The sequence below is a fragment of the Hemibagrus wyckioides genome, linkage group LG28 (genome assembly GCF_019097595.1).
Source record: "Hemibagrus wyckioides isolate EC202008001 linkage group LG28, SWU_Hwy_1.0, whole genome shotgun sequence".
Taxonomy (NCBI): domain Eukaryota; kingdom Metazoa; phylum Chordata; class Actinopteri; order Siluriformes; family Bagridae; genus Hemibagrus; species Hemibagrus wyckioides.
This window is the reverse complement of record NC_080737.1, coordinates 4,669,830-4,685,409: the sequence shown is the minus strand read 5'-3', so window position 1 is coordinate 4,685,409 and position 15,580 is coordinate 4,669,830. Positions and strand designations below refer to the sequence as shown.

General features: G+C 37.3%; 1 long non-coding RNA gene across 1 annotated transcript; it reads left to right on the top strand.

The window, feature by feature from the left end:
- The first annotated feature begins 4,773 nt into the window (after positions 1 to 4,773).
- LOC131348329 (uncharacterized) lies at positions 4,774 to 6,505 on the top strand. The gene is made up of 3 exons (XR_009203922.1): positions 4,774 to 4,995; positions 5,185 to 5,212; positions 6,250 to 6,505. It is a non-coding gene; the product is annotated as an uncharacterized LOC131348329 (long non-coding RNA).
- The last annotated feature ends 9,075 nt before the right edge of the window (positions 6,506 to 15,580 follow it).

Genomic DNA, 15,580 nt, shown 5'->3' with positions numbered 1-15,580 from the left:
GGTGCTGTGACATCAAATAATATCAAAAGAAAGTAATGTACTTATGCATTATAAATCAACTGATACATAAATTTACTTCATTTTTAAAGGCACTGATTGTGTTTATTATTATTGTGTATGTTCATTAGCTAACTTTTATATGGTCATGATTGGCAGTCAGCTCTGATCCAAGCACACAACAGAATTCCCAGAAACTAAGAGCAATATATGCTGCTTGTTTTGTTTACATTTTCTTTTGGGGTGCTAAAAATGTTTTAATGTAAATTTGTTACTGTTGTAGGATGCCTGCACTGATCATCAAGTTAAACTGAACATGTGTTAAATTATTTCTATGTCACTTTAAATGGAATTTAAGACAAAGTTTGCAGACGGACTTCAGTGTGGTGAAGGTCATTTTTCTTACATTTATTTGTTCATTTATTTGTTCTATCTTATAGTCCGTTTACATGCTTAGAAATAATAAGTACATAACAGTAACAAAACAGCAAATTACAAACAATTTATCAGTTGAACAATCAAATCGATAACAATCAAATGTGATTTTTTTTTTTATCCAAAACAAACTATCAACCATCAACAAACCAACCCATTTACCATTCACTGGGCACTGGTGTAATTATAGAATAATTTATGATTCATGATATTTTTATGCTGTTATCATCAGTAAGATATTAATGAATTCATCATGTTGAATAAGAGTTTACTCACCTGAATAACACAGATGTTTCTATCTACAAGAGGATGTAAAAAAAATATTGTAATACTTCTAAGATTATTGAAAATGAATTGTAATCAGTGCTTAATTTGAGCCGGATCCTTTTCCGGAAAACGTCTTCGTGTGCCTGGTGACCTGACAGTTTATGTGTGTGTGTGTATGTGCACGCGTGTGTGAATGAGTGAGTGAAACACAGCAAGTCTGAGTGGGTTTATGCAGATACACCTAGAGGTAACGTTTAGCTATTGGTCCTCAACATATGTTTTTGACCAATCAGCTTTCTTAAGTGTACAATTACTCTCATTGGTTGGTATTATTGTTTTGCGCGCAGTGAGCAGCGGAAAGAAAAAATGGTTTATTGGTCTACCTAAATAAATATGATATTTTAAAAATGTCAAAGAGATCATCAAACATATTTTCATTTTTTTAAATCCACGAGAAAAGCTGATGGTGTGCCTGATCAAAAGAGATCCCGAGAAGATGGAACTGGACACCTTTTATCAAGATAGTGGGAGACAGAAGCAAAGTGAGTTACACCAGTCAGAAATAACGGAGGATGCAACCACGTCGTCGGTGACAGAAACTTTCACTGATCAGATAAATGATATTGAGCACAGTCCTACTAAATCGCATATGGTAGCAGAAAGCTTATGGTAGCAGCATGGGCGTCGCTAGGCCAATTTTAGTGGGGCTTTAGCCCCCCTAACATTTGTACTCAGCCCTCCTAAAATTCTGCAATTATCCATTAACTCTACATAAATTGGTGATCTCCTCAGTCCCCTTTAAATTTCATATGAAAATGGCGGCAGACTTCGGCTCCTCCCCATCTTTCAGCGTGTTCTTCAATCCGCACACTGCTGCGCCGCAGAGCGAGGATCAGAGGACAAGTGTGTGTGTGTATGTGATCAGGAAGACTCGTATTTGGCTTGTTCAGTACTCAAATGTTATACACATCTATGCAATACAATGGAATGTTGCAATAAGTTTACCATCCTACCCTGTTAGACAAACCTTTATTTTATTTTATTTATTTTTACTATTATACCCTCATTCGGGGCTGAGCCCCCCTTAAATGAAAATCCTAGAATCGCCCCTGGGTAGCAGAAAGCCAGAAGAGCCAGTCAGTACACAATTATACAGTTGTTAATGCACAGGCTGAACAGATTAAAATGACTTCTACAGTATTTCGAACAGCTTACAAAGAGGCAAAACGCAATAGACCTGCCCATGGATTCAAGCACAAAATAGATTGGCAAGAGTTAAATGGCTTCGACTTGGGGCGTTTATAATTGCGCTACCAACGGTTAGTGACGTCATGTTCCGCGAAAACTGAAGTTGTGTGGTTGGTGTCGGTCACAGCGGCGAGAGACTGCTGGTTTTGTTCTGGAAATTATTCGTTTACAAATTAAGCACTGCCCAACATAGAATACAGATTTAGTTTTGGTATAGGATGCATTATTATTATTGTTATTATTATTATTATTCGTAATAATAGTAGCAGAGGTGGACAGTAAAGAAGTACATTTACTTGAGTACTGTACTTAAGTACACTTTTTGAGTATCTGTACTTTACTTGAGTATTATTTTTTCTGAATACTTTTTACTTTAACTTCACTACATTTGAAAGACAAATACTCTACTTTTTACTCCACTACATTTCTGTCAAGGTCATTGAATAGAAAGTACATTACATTACATTAATCATAGGATGATTTTTTTCACTCTTGTAGCGTCACGTGTTCAGTGGTTTTCCATAATTTCTTTTAACTCAATTGCTCAATTGATCAATTTCTGACAAAATGGACGAAGATATGCTTTGTATATTATACACCACCAACGCACTGGTAATGATGTTAGTTAACACACAAAAACATATGCTGAATATGTGTCCAAATTCTCATACTATGTGTCCTAAATAGTAATAGTAATTAGTATGCCCCAAATCGTAGTATACTGAAAAGAGTATTCCAAAAATTCCTGGATGGTCTACTACTTCCGGTAGAAATTCAAAGTGCAGAACAATGCACACTCTAACAGGTAATATTGCCCACAACGCATTGCACACAGGAGGGAGGAGCCTGGACAATGGTGTAAATGCATATTAAAATGGTGTAAATGAATTGTGGAAATATATATAAACTCTGCTTTGTTAAAGCTGTGTTGCTGTTGGGTGGTTGTACAGCTACAGTTGTGTAGCTGGGTTTTAAAGCAGGTTAGATTTTTTTTTTCTGACCAGTCTTCATTTACAGACCATTTGATTGAAATGTACATGAGTGGATACACATAGATGTGTACAGGTACATCTCAATCTTTAGAATATAATGAAAAAGGTCAATATTTTTTGTCACTCAGTTCAGAAAGTGAAACCCATATATTATATAGATTCATTACACATAGAGTGAAATATTTCAAGCCTTTATTTCTTGAAATTGTGATGATTATGGCTTACAAAATTCTGTGTCTCAGAGAATTAGAATATTGTGAAAAGTTAGATATTGGAAAGTCATGGTGTCACACCCTAGAGCTAATTACCTCAAAACACCTGCAAAGGTTTCCTGAGCTTTTAAATGGTCTCTCAGTCTGGGTCAGTAGGCTTCACAATCATGGGGAAGACTGCTGACCTGACAGCTGTCCAGAAGACAGTCATTGACACCCTCCACAAGGAGGGTAAGCCACAAAAGGTCATTGCTAAAGAAGCTGGTTGTTTACAGAGTGCTGTATCCAAGCATATTCATAGAAAGTTGAGTGGAAGGAAAAAGTGTGGTAGGAGAAGGTGCACCAGCAAAAGGGATAACTGCAGCCTTGAGAGGATTGTCAGGCAAAATCCATTCAAGAATTTGGGGGAGCTTCAGATGAATCCTAGAAATGGCCTACAAATGTCGTATTCCTCGTGTCAAGCCACTCCTGAACCAGAGACAACGTCAGAAGCATCTTACCTGGGCTGTGGAGAAAAAGAACTGGACTGTTGCTCAGTGGTCCAAAGTCCTCTTTTCAGATGAAAGTAAGTTTTGCATTTCATTTGGAAATCAAGGTCCCAGAGTCTGGAGGAAGAGTGGAGAGGCACAGAATCCATGTTGCTTGAAGTCCAGTGTGAAGTTTCCTCAGTCAGTGATGATTTGGGCTGCCATGTCATCTGCTGGTGTTGGTCCATTGTGTTTTCTGAAGTCCACAGTCAATGCAGCCATCTACCAGGAAATCTTAGAGCACTTCATGCTTCCTTCTGTTGACAAGCTTTATGGAAATGCTGATTTCATTTTCCAGCAGGACTTGGCACCTGCCCACACTGCTAAACGTACCATAACCAGGTTCAATGACCATGGTGTTACTGTGCTTGATTGGCCAGCAAACTCGCCTGACCTGAACCCCATAGAGAGTCTATGGGGTATTGTTAAGAGGAAGATGAGAGACACCAGACCCAACAATGCAGATGACCTGAAGGCTGCTATCAAAGCAACCTGGGCTTCCATTACACCTGAGCAGTGCCACAGGCTGATTGCCTCCATACCACGTCACATTGATGCAAAAGGAGGTCCAACCAAGTATTGAGTGCATAGAAATGAACATACTTTTCAGAAGTCTGACATTTCTCTTTGAAATATCCTTTTTTTTATTGATCTTATGTAATATTCTAATTTTCTGAGACACAGAATTTTGAGTTTTCCTTATCTGTAAGCCATAATCACAATTTCAAGAAATAAGGTTGCTAGGTTGCTACAAAAGGTACTGTAAGTATTGCATACAACAATGCAACAATAATAAAACAATGCTTTGACATTTACTTTTGATACTTAAGTACTTTTAAAAACAAGTACTTCTGTACTTTTACTTAAGTAAAAATCTGTCTTTACAACTTTTACTTGTAATGGAGTAATGTTTGACCAGTAGTATTTGTACTTTCACTCAAGTAAGGAAGTTGTGTACTTCGTCCACCTCTGAATAGTAGCAGTAGTATTGATAAATATACAGTTTTATCGTGAACTAAGAAGACTAAACAAGGGGCAGAGTTATCTGTGTAGAAGGGGCGGGACTATCCCTCAGGAGTCTCAGAGACAAAACAAAGAAATGTTGGACTGAAGCAGATCAACAGGTTTGACAGCGCCGTTAAACTTCCTGGTCTTACAAACTAAAACAGGAGAGAAATATATTTGTAGATGCGGGAAAAGATTAAACAGCATGTCAAACATTTACTGTAATAAATTAAATACCGAATATGAGCCGCTCTGAAATGTGGAAACGCTTCAGCTAAAGCAGCAGATGTGTTTATATGAGGAACAGAGAAGGTAAGAGGAGTTAGCATCATGCTAAAATACATGCTAGTCTCCAACGATTCAATAACCTGTTACAATAATCTTCCAATTGTGCATAATGTCTTACTTTGTATTTATGTGAGATTAGTTGATTAAAATGAAGACTAATTTTTTCTGTGTGGTTGTGTGTCTTTATTATATTTTATTCATTTGAATATACAGAAAGAGATAAAGATGGCAACTGCAAAAAGTAAGTTTATATTTTAATTAATTAATTTATCAACATAATTTATTGAAGATTAAATTATTTGTGTGTGTGTTTCTTTCTACACAGATGATTTTAAACTTTTTGGTCCCAGTCATAAAGAAGAGTATAATCTCTCTGCTGTCACTCTCTCATGTTGTCTGTCTCCTGAAATCAGTGCTGTTAACAGATCGTCAAGACGGGGAGGAGCCAAAGTCTGCCGCCGTTTTCATATGAAATTTAAAGAGGACTGAGGAGATCACCAATTTATGTAGAGTTAATGGATAATCGCAGAATTTTAGGGCTGAGTACAAATGTCAGGGGGGCTAAAGCCCCACTAAAATTGGCCTAGCAACGCCCATGCTGCTACCATAAGCTTTCTGCTACCATATGCGATTTAGTAGGACTGTGCTCAATATCATTTATCTGATCAGTGAAAGTTTCTGTCACCGACGACGTGGTTGCATCCTCCGTTATTTCTGACTGGTGTAACTCGCTTTGCTTCTGTCTCCCGCTATCTTCATCCAGGTGTGCAGTTCCATCTTCTCGGGATCTCTATTGATCAGGCACACCATCAGCTTTTCTCGTGGATTTAAAAAAAATGAAAATATGTTTGATGATCTCTTTGACATTTTTAAAATATCATATTTATTTAGGTAGACCAATAAACCATTCTTTCTTTCCACTGCTAACTGCGCGCAAAAGAATAATAACAACCAATGAGAGTAATTGTACACTTAAGAAAGCTGATTGGTCAAAAACATATGTTGAGGACCAATAGCTAAACGTTACCTCTAGGTGTATCTGCATAAACCCACTCAGACTTGCTCGCTGTTTCACTCACTCATTCAAGCACGCACGCACACACACATATACACTGTCAGGTTACCAGGCACAAGTTAATGCCGGATAGATTAAAATAAATACCGGAACGCAAAACACGAAAGTGTGACATTTTCAGGAACAAATTAAGCACTGATGTTGGGACACTAGATTCTGATACCACTTTATTAAACTCAGCTTTTATGTTTGTTTTACTCCAGACACAGTTGATCTTTCGGCTGCTCCCTACATGTGTGAGGGGTCACCACAGCAGACCAACCAGTCTGCACATCAACTTGGCACACGGATGCCCTTCCTGACACAACCCTCCCATTTTATCCGGGCTTGGGACCGACACTACATCTAGTGGCTAGGGTCGGGCACTGGCTAGGACCCTAGGCCTTCCGCATGATAGGTGAGAAACCTACCACTGAGCCACCAGTGCCCAGTCTCCAGACACCAGAGTAATAAGTAAATATGATGCTGTCACTGTGTCAACGGCATTATGTTGTTTATGGTGTTTATAATATTTTACATTTAACCTAATTCTTTTTCTACTATAAGCATAATCAATCTTGATGTCAATAACATGATGGTGATGTGTGATGTTATCATTCAACCACAATGTTTTTATCTGTTTTATATCTGTTATATTAAACTACATGCATATGTATTCTAATATAACAGATATAAAACCAATAATTTTTTTAAATATTTTAATATAAAACAGATATTTATAATAATTATTACAAATTTAGTGAGAAATTTGAGCTTTATTGGGATGACACTACAGTTCACAATACATATTACTGAGTTACAGTATTGTCAAAGCTCTGAAAGAGAGAAGATAAAAAGAGAAAAATATTGCACCAAAAGATATACTCTGAACATAAAAGCACATTGTGCTTCAGTATTCTGCCTTTGTACATCTCTGTTCAAAATATCAGGTCTAATGAAAAAAAAAATGTTTATTAATACAAAAGAGAGAAATAAGCCCAAAGAACTTATTAGAATCCAAAATGTAAGAGTAAATCAGTAGATCCAAAAACCAAACAACAAAGAAATATCCAAGAGAGCTCAGGAACATAGAGTTATAGCTAGATATACAGAAATTACAACAACATCAAGACTCCACTGAGTTCAACTGACTTAATGAACCAGGAACGAAGAACCCAGGAACCCAGGGCATCTTACATAGACTAAACAGAGACCAAGTGACCAGTAATCAGTAGAACATGTGACTTAACAGAACATAGAGAACAGAGAACACAGTGAGGACATCTAGTGGACAAAACTATAACAAGGACAGATACTGACAGGTGTGTTAGTACAGTATTAGTGATGGTGTGTGTTAGTGCAGTGTTAATGTGTGCATGGGTAGTTTGTGTTGGTGTGTGTTAGTCAAACATCTCCTGTACTTAAGTGAAATTAGAGATACACCAGTTAAAATGTTACTCCAGTAGAAGTCCTCATTTTGAATTTCTACTTGGATTAAAGTACAAAAGTACGTGTTGAAAAAGGCAAGAATAAAAAAGAAAGTTCTCTAAACTGATGTGGCTGAATAAGCTGAATACATATTTCCTTAAAACCATTGAGAGTACAAATAAAGCTGATGAGTCGGACGTTAAGCCTTTCATGTTTATGTATCAAACTTTAGCTCTTCTTGTAGCTCTTCAGCAGCAGCCTCTAGTCAGGTTTGCTGCTAACAGTGAAAATCCAAGCTCAGAAACATTACCAAGCACCAGTCATAAGCCCAACACACCAGAAAGGGCAGGTAGGATTGCCATTGAGTGAATATATGAATTAGAAGAATTAGTATTAATGAGGAGCATGGTGTACACCTGCTCAATGAAAAATGCCCAGAGATAATTAATGATACCAGATGATTCAGCAACACTACATTAAACAAACTGACTTGACTTGATCAGAACGCTTTGTAAAAGGGGGAGAATTGTTTTGTGATGAGAAATATGGCCATTTTTAAAATAACATTTAGTGTCAGAAGCAGAGCCAGGACCCAGTTATATCATGCAAGAAACTGATGCTCTCACTGTAGAAGACAGTGAGACAGGTAAGACAGGTAAGCTGTTGTGCCACAGTGTGTGAATAAGTAAACCTGATCACATTAGTAACAATATAACAACTTTCTATGCCCAAGTGACCCATTTTGATTTTAATAAAAAGATAGTGAATATACAAAGACCACATTTGAAAGGGAATAGGATAAAAGTCATAGGACTTTTATCCTATGATAAAACCTGCATATTCTGAGATTTGGAAATTAAAATTTTCTTTGATTTAATTTAATTTGAACAAGCTTTCCATGTCAAATATGTTAAAGCTTACAGAATGCTTTTTACTGTGATTAAAATACAGGTGCACTCAAGTCTAGGGATACAGAAGGAAGTGTCAAAGGGAGAGTCTACTCAGGGACAGATAAAAGAGGCAACAACTCAGCTGCAGAACCCAGAACCACTAGTTAGGAACAAGGTAGATGAAGATAGTTCTGTTGATAGTTTTGATTACTTTGCTCGACCTCAGACACAGAATATACATACATTTTTTTATTATCATCCTCAACAAACCCCAAATGTTCCTATACCTATATATATATATATATATATATATATATATATATATATATATATATATATACACTATATTGCCAAAAGTATTCGCTCACCTGCCTTGACTCGCATATGAACTTAAGTGACATCCCATTCCTAATCCATAGGGTTCAATGACGTTGGTCCACCCTTTGCAGCTATAACAGCTTCAGCTCTTCTGGGAAGGCTGTCCACAAGGTTTAGGAGTGTGTTTATGGGAATTTTTGACCATTCTTCCAGAAGCGCATTTGTGAGGTCACACACTGATGTTGGACGAGAAGGCCTGGCTCTCAGTCTCCGCTCTAATTCATCCCAAAGGTGTTCTATCGGGTTGAGGTCAGGACTCTGTGCAGGCCAGTCAAGTTCATCCACACCAGACTCTGTCATCCATGTCTTTATGGACCTTGCTTTGTGCACTGGTGCACAGTCATGTTGGAACAGGAAGGGGCCAGCTCCAAACTGTTCCCACAAAGTTGGGAGCATGGAATTGTCCAAAATGTCTTGGTATGCTGAAGCATTCAGAGTTCGTTTCACTGGAACTAAGGGGCCAAGCCCAGCTCCTGAAAAACAACCCCACACCATAATCCCCCCTCCACCAAACTTTACACTTGGCACAATGCAGTCAGACAAGTACCGTTCTCCTGGCAACCGCCAAACCCAGACTCGTCCATCAGATTGCCAGATGGAGAAGCGTGATTCGTCACTCCAGAGAACGCGTCTCCACTGCTCTAGAGTCCAGTGGCGGCGTGCTTTACACCACTGCATCTGACGCTTTGCATTGCACTTGGTGATGTATGGGTTGGATGCAGCTGCTCGGCCATGGAAACCCATTCCATGAAGCTCTCTGCGCACTGTTCTTGAGCTAATCTGAAGGCCACATGAAGTTTGGAGGTCTGTAGCGATTGACTCTGCAGAAAGTTGGCGACCTCTTCGCACTATGCGCCTCAGCATCCGCTGACCCCGCTCCGTCAGTTTACGTGGCCTACCACTTCGTGGCTGAGTTGCTGTCGTTCACAAACACTTCCACGTTCTTATAATACAGCTGACAGTTGACTGTGGAATATTTAGGATTGAGGAAATTTCACGACTGGATTTGTTGCACAGGTGGCATCCTATCACAGTTCCACGCTGGAATTCACTGAGCTCCTGAGAGCGACCCATTCTTTCACAAATGTTTGTAAAAACAGTCTGCATGCCTAGGTGCTTGATTTTATACACCTGTGGCCATGGAAGTGATTGGAACACCTGATTCTGATTATTTGGATGGGTGAGCGAATACTTTTGGCAATATAGTGTATATATATATATATATATATATATATATATATATATATATATATATATATATATATATATAAGGTTTTCAATAGCAAAGATGAAACAAGTGGCTGACTTACTGTGAAAAATAAAAAACAATCTCTGTTCTGTTCTGTTTGTTTGGCATTTGCACCATTGGTAGGTCATGACCCTTTTATTAAGGGATACATGAAAGACTGGAAACATATTCACCAAAGGATAGTGGAACATGAAAGAAGTAAGACACACAAATCAAATTCAAATTCAAATTTTATTCATCACATACGAAATCATACACATTACGACGTGTAGTGAAATGCTTTTTACAACTGTCCTACATTTGAAGAAAGAAAAGAGTAAAAATTAAAGTGTGTGGACAAGAAAAATAAAGGGATATAGTTAAAAATATATAGAGAAAAATAGGTAAAATTAAACGTAGAAATTAAAGACAAAATAATTGTGAAAAACCAATAGTTATCAGATATGCATATGCAAATATATGTGTATATACTGTATATAGATATATATGTATATAAATATAATTATAAATATAAATATGTATATATAATATAAATATAAACAGTAAATATAATATAAAAACATAAAATTAAAATAAAAAATCTAAATATAAAAATGTAATATAAAATATAATATAATATATTATATAGTATATATATATATAAACAAAATAATATATAAATAAATAATATATATGTGTAAACTCTAATATATATAGTAAGATACAATATATACATATATGTAGATGCAGATGGACAAATTTGAATAGTATGACAACAAATGAATTCAGTATGTACAGTGTGCATAAGATATACATATAAGGCAAATATAAATGTCCAATTGAACAGGAATATCAGGGAGTACAGTGTCGGTGCAGTGTGCACACAAAGATGTCCAGAAAGATGTCCAGTGGGTGTGGTTATTGTGTGTGCAGAGTAGTGCAGAGTGTACAAAGTAGTGCAATTATTGCGTGTGCGACAATCAGCTGAGGTAGAATGTCATGTCAAGTCCAGAAAGTCCAGGTTCTAGGTGTTCTGGTTGAGGGCCCGAATGGACTGCGGGAAGAAGCTCCTCCTGTGTTTGCCTTCAAGGAACGGAAACGTTTCCCTGACCTAAACAGATAGAAGAGTCTATTGTTGTGATGGCTGAGGTCCTTCATTATCTTCCTGGCCTTGGTCCAGCACCGCTTGCTGTATATAGTGTCCAGGATAGGAAGCTCGGTACGGATGGTACACTCGGCTGATCGCACCACCCTCTGGAGAGCTTATCTCTCCTGCTTGGTGCTGTTTCCAAACCAGGCTGTGATACTTCCCGTCAGGATGCTCTCAATGGTGCAGGTGTAGAATGTCTTTAGCACCTTTGAGGGCAGTTTAAAGTCCTTTAGGCATCTAAGATGCCGGGCCTTCTTCACCAGGGTGTTAACGTGATAGGACCATGTCAGGTCCTGTGTGATGTTAACACCTAGGTACCGGAAACTCTCCACTCTCTCCACTGGGGTCCCACTGATGCAGATGCTTACTTTCTAAAAATACAAAAGGCAGACGTGAAAAGCCTCTTGACTGGCAACCAAATGTCATTACGTGCTGAGCAAGTTAAAAAGAAACGTCAAGTGATGCAGTGCATAGTGGATGTTGTTAAAGTCATAGGCAAATGTGGCCTTAGCTTCAGGGAAGTGGCAGGTTATAGCTTAGATAACTTTGCTTTTAATCATGGTAGTGTCCTGGAGTTGATTCTACTTTTGAGTAGATATGACATTTGCCTCCAACAGCATATTAACATTTGCATTGAAAACAGCAAAAAGCAGCATGGTGCATTAGTTTCTCCACTTTCAAAAGAAACATTTAATAAAATTGCTAATGTCATTAGCCAACTGATAAATGTGACTATAGCAGAAGAAGTGAGACAAGCTGGCATGTTTTCAGTACAAATTGACACAAGATATCAACTCCAAAGTCCAGCGTTCAATCATTCTTAGATATGTAACAAATGTCATTCAAGAAAAACTGATTGCTGTGGTGGACTGTGAGTCATCTGCTTGCCAGAATTTTGTAGAACATTTGTAGAGACGTGTGGGCAACTCAACAGATGGTGCCACTAATATGCAGAGACAGTTTAAGGGGTTTTCTACACTCCTCTCTGAACATTCCCCCAATCAGGTTCATATTTGGTATTACTCACATCTTTTCAATCTTGTACTAGCAGACACAACGGGTAGTGTTGTGGAAAGTGCATCTCTGTTTTCGCTTATTGATACAGCAAGTTTTTTTTTTTAAGAGAGTCATACAAGTGCATGCAGAAGTGGGAAGAGACGAGTCAGGACAAGCATCACAGATGACTAACAGGGCCAACTAGGTGGTGGGCTAAGGATCAATAAAGTGTTTGGGTGCTTTGGGAATCCTCAAGGAGGCTTGTTTTTTGAAGTGCTTATGACTTTAGACATGATTGTAGATGACAGTATACAAAAGCCAAATCTGAGGGCCAAGGCAAAGGGATTCATAGAAGGCCTTTTGAAGTATGAGACAGTGCTCACTGCTCAACACTTCCTTCGCATTTTTGAGCTTATGTCCCCCCCTTTCAAAATACTTACAGTATAGACTTAAGGGAAATGAATATCACAGCTCAGTGTCTGGTTGAGGGGACAGAGGAAGGTCTCAGGAAGTGTGCTAGGGACTTTGATGAAGTTAAGTGTGCAGCTGATGAGTTTGTAAAGTGGGCTAATGGAAAGTTGCAAGAGGAGGAAGAGTGTGAGCTTGTAGTCCAGGCTGCCCTTTCTGAGAGAAGGATCAGAAAAAAGAAAAGGATGCCAGGAGAGCATGCAGAAGATGAAGTCAGAAACTGACTTCAAGGTAAAAGTACACAATGTCATTGTAGACACAGTAACAGGCAGTATCCATAAGAGGTTTTCTGCTAATGCAAAACTTTGCTCAGATTTTGCTTGTTTAGACCCTAGAAACTTTGCTCATGTGAAGGAAAATGGACTCCCCAGCTCAGCTCTAGAAGAAATCTGCTTAAGTTTGACAGCGGGGCTACAGTTGGCACATTATGGAGAACTGTACAGCCTTGCATTTCAGTGGGACAGACTAAAGATGTCCGCTCTGGAGGGTTACATTGTCAGGATAGCTAGTGAAATTCCACAAGGTAGTGATGAGGATCCTTCCATGAAACAGCAGGATGTCGGACTAGAGAGCAAAACTTGTTCCTCCTGTAAAAACTGTGTCATTTGTGTTTGTCTCATCCTCTCTAATTACAATCTTCTAACTGATGCCTAACATGTGATTGGTCCTGCCTACAAATGCTATTAACATTGTCCATCACACAGGCCTGTGAGATAAGCTTCTCAACAGTACAAAAAAAAAAAAAAAAAAAAAAAAAAGACAGGCTCAGGAACACTTTAACCCAAAAGAACCTTGAGGTATTCATGCTCATGTGCACTCAGAAAGAAATTCTCATGTCTTTGGACAATGACACTGTGATAAACAAAGTTGCAAAGACCAGTGCACTGCTCAGGCGTTTTTTAATGTTTTAGAGTTGCCCATGTTTCCTTGAAGCTACACTCATGCAGACGAAAAAGAGATGTAGCCATCATTAGAAAGTTATACTGTGGAAAACAATTCTTGCAGATAACAGTGAAATGCTTGATTTTTTTTATTTATTTATTTGTGTTTAAGGATTGGATATCTGTGAATAATTTTGCACAGAATATATATTCAGTATTCATGTTTTCATATTTGTGAAAGTATTTGAAGTTGTAAATTTAAAGTTTATTTTTAATTAATTTGTCAGTGCAAACATTTGCACTTTTGCACTTCTTTTGCATTTCCATTATTTTATCATAACTTTTATACAAACCTTGACCATTTTTGTTACTTCTGGTACATTTTTACTGGCTTAATGCGCATGAAATATTATGTTAGGTTTAGGGTGAAGTTTGCACTCTTTGAATTAACAAAGAGTACTAGAATCACTATGTTCATTCACATAAATTTAACATCAACTAAATGAATGTAACATTTATTTAAAGTTGTTATTGTGATAACATACCATTCTTTTGTCCCGGAAATGTTTTTTGTCTATCACAACAAACTCTCTTCTTCCACCAATCTGCTGGCCTGTACGCCTTCTCAACTTTTGAACGGCTTCTCTCATTTTCTTTGCCATTTTACTAAGAGTTGATGAACTGCCTGCAAGGCTGTCATCCATCATCATGTCGATCTGCCGTAACCATAGACCCTGTGAAAACCTTTAAAAGGTGTATAAAGGGTAAATAAAACATGTAATGTTTATGTATGCCTTTATGTAAAATAATTGACACTATATGCCTTATTTAAAAACATACATATTTTATGAAATTTGCAAAGAGAACAGCAAAAAAGTGAGTTTATGATATATATGTTTGTTACTACTGTCATTACCTGCTTACCTGTACATGAATTGGATCCACTTACTGAAGGAGACCGCTGATGCACTGAAAATGAATTTGTACCTGACAGAAATTTGTTTAGCCCTTCCCTCATGTGCTGCTTGTCGACAAATCCTATTTAAAAAACAAAAAAAAAACAAAGAATAGTGATTTTAAAAAGAAGCTTCATGTGTTGGTTTGATTATGCTGTAATATCCGCCAACATTATCCCTTATAGCCAGTATTGCAAATTATTGTACTTTTACTTCATTTATTATATATTTCTTACCAAGCATATTGATCTCCACTGTTTGTTCTTTCCTTACTTTCTATGTCAAGTATTTTATTAAGCTTGCATGTTGTGCATTTAATTTTTTTAGCAGTTTTATTTTCTGAAGATTTAATCAACTTCAGGGTATTCTTCATGGAGCTGCACTGATTAACAAGCTCCTTTAGCCGAGTTAATCTGCTCATTTTTTACTTCTCTTTTTAAAGTTTAATAAAATATTTGCTTTAGATGGTAATTCCTTTATGGTGACATCCAGCTAGTTTGTGATCTCATGGGCTCCCGCTATCCTATTTAATCAATGTGGGACACAGGAAAAGTTGTGCTTTCAAACTTCATCAATGTAAGGAGGAAACATTACAGCAGTGCATATAGGAGAGGGAGACCTCTGACCAAAATTCGAAAGGGCATGCGGACCAGTGCCAAAAGGAATGCCCGCGTGGAAATGGACACATTATATGAAACGTCCATCAGTGGCACTAGTGGTCAGTATGTTACTTGGTTTACAGGCACATGTTTTTTCTATTTTTTGTTGTACTTTAGAACTTCTATTGGCAGTGGTATATTTTTATTCAGCAATGTGTTCACTGCAGAAATTTATTTTAATTTATTTATTTAACAGATTGCTAAAGCTTAATTTCATTTTACTGCAGTTACTTGCCTACAGTACATCTAAATAATTAGATGTATAAATGTACATTTAAATTGTTTATTAATCATTCACTTACACTTTTGATCTTATGAAACACTGACACCCCATAAATAACTGGTTTATATGTAATTTAAGACTTTTTTCCAAAATATAAATTGATCATTAATAAAGTATATAAATATGCTTTTTGATCAAGAATAAAGCATTTATAATGACATTTATAATCTGGTTGCTAATACATATTAATATAGAAGCAATTCTTTCTAAATGATTATTAAAATATGTACTCACTAAC